The sequence below is a fragment of the Tupaia chinensis genome, unplaced genomic scaffold (genome assembly GCF_000334495.1).
Source record: "Tupaia chinensis unplaced genomic scaffold, TupChi_1.0 Scaffold000052_1, whole genome shotgun sequence".
NCBI classification, from domain to species: Eukaryota; Metazoa; Chordata; class Mammalia; order Scandentia; family Tupaiidae; genus Tupaia; species Tupaia belangeri.
In genome coordinates this window covers 346,986-351,822 of record NW_006159510.1, presented here as the reverse complement: position 1 = coordinate 351,822, position 4,837 = coordinate 346,986, and the positions used below count along the sequence as shown (strand labels likewise).

General features: G+C 37.8%; 1 pseudogene; it reads left to right on the top strand.

Annotated features, from left to right (window-relative positions):
* Positions 1 to 1,981: 1,981 nt before the first annotated feature.
* Positions 1,982 to 4,837, top strand: part of LOC106735905 (ubiquitin-conjugating enzyme E2 N-like) — a 54,947-nt pseudogene continuing 52,091 nt past the window's right edge.

Sequence of the window (4,837 nt, the reverse complement as noted above, 5' to 3'; positions counted from 1 at the left end):
ACCATGATTCTGCCCCAACCTTTCTCATCCAGCTAGAATGAATCATGGGCAAAAACACCTGGTGAACTTTCACACTGACCTGGAGATCTAAACCTGTCGGTCATATAACTTCAATTTTTAAGGAGGATTAAAATAGCTCCAGAAATGAGGACACAGTATGCTAGCTTTAGAGGAGCATAACATCTGGCCATTGGGAGATTTTCTGTAGGAAAAGAAGTAGATTCACTAAGCTTATGTTAGGGTTATAAAATTTATCTTTTACCCTGAAGATATCAGAAGAAAACAATGAGAGGATGGTTTTATATTTTATGAAGCATTTGATAATAATGAGCGTCTTGGAAAATTTGAATCTCCTCCATTGCTTACCTTAGAGAATGAGAACATATATTTTTATAGGATTCCTGACCTCCTGCCAAAACCTTTGCACTTTAAGAAAAAAAAAATTTCCTCTGCTAATCCTTGGAGAATAATCCTAAAAGCCATTGCAAAAAATAAAGCTAAGAATGTCACCCCTATCCAATTTTTTTTTTTTTAATTTTACATCAACCATGACCTTCAGGAAATTTGGTAACATTTCTTGGGCTGATTCCTTCTTCCATGAAGTGGAATTAAAAATACCTGCCACATAGCAGGTTCTCGAAGGGCAACAGGCTATGCTTATTTGTGCTCATATCCTAGTCTGAGAAAAGCCAAACTGCTTTTTTTTTATGTTTTGCAATAGAGGCAATATTGTCCTTGGTGGTATAAAGAAGTAAGAAAGGAATTGGTAGGGTATGAATGTGATAAACCACAGAGTAAAAAGGTACTTTGTTCAAGACCATTGATTTTACTCAAACATTTGGGAAAGTAATCATTTCATTTTAAGGAAGAACCACATTGTTAAGAATTAGAATGTGAAATTTCTAACATAAGGATTTAATGATTAAGAAGGCAGAATTTACAACTAGTGCACTTAAGTATACTGATATGAACCTCCAGCTTCTCCATTCCCCTCCCCCCCGCCCTGGAAATAAACAGCGCTATTAACAACAGATAGAATTTAAAAGTTCCCACTCTATGGACAGGACAAATCTTGGCCTTGTGTTCAGTCTTTCATACTTTGGCCTCAGGTCCTTAAGAAGTCAGCATGGCAGGTAGTCTAAATGGTCACAACATCAATCTTAATGGATTAAAATTCTGAAGTATTTAAGAGACCCTATGAATAAGTGTTATATTCAGGCCACAGGTTATTTATCACTAATGAAATTAGAACAATGGTTTATATGGTAACTTCTAAAAAACTATCTCTAAAATTAATGCTGTAACTGTTACATTTAAAATCAATTACGGTAAGAATGAAAGCTATCATGACACGAATGCTGGTTGTATTAACTTTCTATTTCTGTGTAACGAATTACCATATATTTGGCAGTTTATTTGCTTAACTGCCAGTTTAATAGTTCAAAAATATAGATGGGTTCAGCTGAGCTCTCTGCACAAGACTTCACAAAGCCAAAACTGTGGTGTTGGCCAGGTTTGCTCTATCCTGGCATCTCTGGGAATGATCCTCTTCCAAACTCATTCGCTTGGCAGAATGAGTTTCTTGTGGCCATTGGATTAAACTCTTGTTTTTTTTGCTGATGGCCAGCTGTGCTCAATTCCTGCCCTACACCCATCCCACCCTACTCCACATTTTTGTCACATAGTTCTCTTTAGCAAATGTCCTCCTTGGGGTTTGAACACTCACCTGAGCATATGCCCCCAGCCAAAAAAAGCTCTCTGCTTTTAGAAGGCAGGTGCTTAGGCCCCACACACTAAGCTACTCGCCTTATCTCTAGGTCACGTGACTTAGAGCATTCTTACATCTGCAAAACCCCCTCACAGAAGGACCTCGATTTCCCTTTGAATGACAAGCAAACAATCTTTGGAAATTAGTAAGGCATCGTCAGAATTCTGCCTGCCCCTCCAGTTAACTACTATGGAATGGCATATTATTGAAGGAATGTGGGGAGGCCCTAAGTTAGGTGAAACAATTGGGCAGCTGGGGAGTCAAGGGAGCCAAGGAGCACTGGCAGGCTTCTTCAGGAGCACATCCATCCTCGTCATCACGTCAGTGGAATCTCCAACCAGTTTCATTTTTCTTGTCATACAGTTCATCACAGATCAGATTACAGGTATGCAGTGTCTAACTGACTAACTAGAGTCACATAATTTCTGATTTACAGAATATTGACAGCGATTTGTACTGTCTAGGTATTAAGTGATGGCCCAAACAGTAACTACTCCTTGCAATGCCTGCTACATAGCATGTCCTTCTAAATAAATAAATCGAATAAATCTCTTTTTTATTATCCACATGACTGACCTAACACATTGTGTACATGTAAGTGTAATTATTTAATCTTATTTACAATAAAATTTCATCAAAATATATATGCCACATTATTGAGATTTAAACATGATTTCATGTATGCTTAATTATAAATGGTAGAAATCTTCACTGGAATCGGAAAAACCTGAACATAGTTCCAGCTTGATCACTTACTCTGTGCCATGCCAGGTCTCAATACAATGACCTAGAGAACTAGTTCTCTTCACAGGAGACGAGTTAAGAAACACACAATCACGGAAGAAACCACGTGTGACAGGCCTATTGTATATACTGCTTTGTCAGAAAAGTCATGGCTTATTTTTCTATGCAAAAATGAATCACAACTTTTCTGATGGCCCAATATTATTCAATTTAACAACAAAATGGGTCTGTAATGTCTGATAGTCTTGTCACTTTACAAACAAACCACTTAAGGTGAATGCCCTTTAAAACCTCCACTAAATTACCATCAAGAAAGCACTAGAAAGAGCCTTTGGAAAAGAGTCTATTTTTTTTCTCCCAATTTCAAACTCTTTTCATCCCAGCACCCAATTCAACACACAAAAAAATTTAAGACAGAATTGGATAGCAAGAGCCACCTGGAGACAGCAATATTTTCTCAAAGTTTAAGCATTTTTCATAATGGAATGCTGATCTCTATGGCAACCATCTGGTTGGGGCGAAATTCTTGGACAATCAGAGATTTCAAAGTACTTCTCATACAAACCATGTGGCAATTGTCTCCTTGGTATGTGCCAACAGTTTCTAAGCTATGTGAACTTGAAATTCCTCTGCAATCTTTAAATATTCTGAAGATAGGCCCTCAAAGAGGTTTTGTGAATGTGTGTTACACCTTCCAATATATACCGAATAACAAAATGTAAAGAAAATGAATGATTCATCAAAAACAATAATAAGGGCCAGCCAGTGGCATGGTAGTTAGGGCACTGGATCTCAGATGGCTGAATGTGCAGTTCAAGTTCCAGCCTGGTAGCTCAGAAAACATGCCAGGTGAGTGCATGTGAATGCCCAAGATCCTGAGAGAAAAATGAAGAAAGAACTTTGGCACAACCATCTCCCTGGGGTGGGAGGGTATGGTAAGTTCTCTCTGTCTCTCTTTCTCTATCTCTAGATGAGCACATTTGCCCTATAGCAAGCTAAAAAAATGAAAAAGTGACAATAACAATAAGAAGGCTATGGGTTTAACATAGTGATATTTTTAATAGAAATTATTATTTTTCAAAAACACATGTACAAATTACTAAGGAAAATGATACTCTTTCAGTTGACGTTGGTGACATAGTAGGAACATGCTGGTCAAGTAAAACTAGATTCATATGGAAGATCATGGGTTTGGCTTTCTGCTTAACTTACACACATCCTGGCTAACCGGAAGGACTGGAGTGGGTCAGGGGGTGATGGCATGGGACCAAAAGAATGGTACTCTTTTATGCTGGCAAATCTCTTGATTAATGGAAGACAGCTGGATTTTCATGTCTGCTTAAGTGTGCAGCCTGTCCAATACTTTGTTTTCATTAAAGTATCTGGAAGAAGATCCGACTTCCAAAATATGAAGCTGGAAACACAAGAAATATTGTAATGGTTCATTTATATAATTAGGGATATTCTTCTCTTTTACTACACCAAAATTCTACAAGGGATCATTGCTTAAAGATTAGTTGTGATCTGGAAACAGACATCGTGTCAATGAATCAATGAACTGTTTATAATCTTACATGAGAGACTGACTGCATGATATCAAGCTTTGGTCATCTGTGAAATATCTGTTTCCCTACTTATAAAGATCTTCCAAATGATAAAATGTTCTATTTAACAATTTCATAAGGATCACATTTGTTAATATGAACACTGATACTCTCAGCAAAGTCTTAAAGTATTGGGAATCTCCCAAGTACACAGTAGAGATACAAATTTGCCTTTATTTAAATTTTCACTTGACAGCTTCAGTTTTGTCACTGACAGTTATTTCTCTTGAAGGGACAGGCTTATTTCATGCACTTTCAAGAAAAATGTATGTCAAACACCCAGGTATGCCTACCCATACTTTTGTTTATTAGTCATTCTTCAAGTAAAATGATGTTTCCATGAAAAAAAAAAAGATACTAGGTGAGCTTACAGTTCTGTCACTTAGAAGCTTTCCTTCAAGAAACTACATTTTGGGAACCAGCAGTTAGCATAATGGCTATGTCGCTGGACTCCCACGTAGTCGACCGCGGTTTGTGTCCTGGACCCGGTGGCTTAAAACTCATGCCGGATGCGTGTGCGTGCTCAAGATCCCGAGAGGAGAATGGAGGAGAAGGGATTGTGCCGTGACCATCCCCCCTGGGGGGTGATTTCTCGCTTTCTGTCTCTGTCTCTGTCTGCCTGGTGAGCGCACGCGCCCTATAGCGAAAACCTCTCCAAAAAAAAAAAAAAAAAAATTTAAAAAAAAAAAAAGAATTTAAATTTTGGTAAAGTTAAAAACAT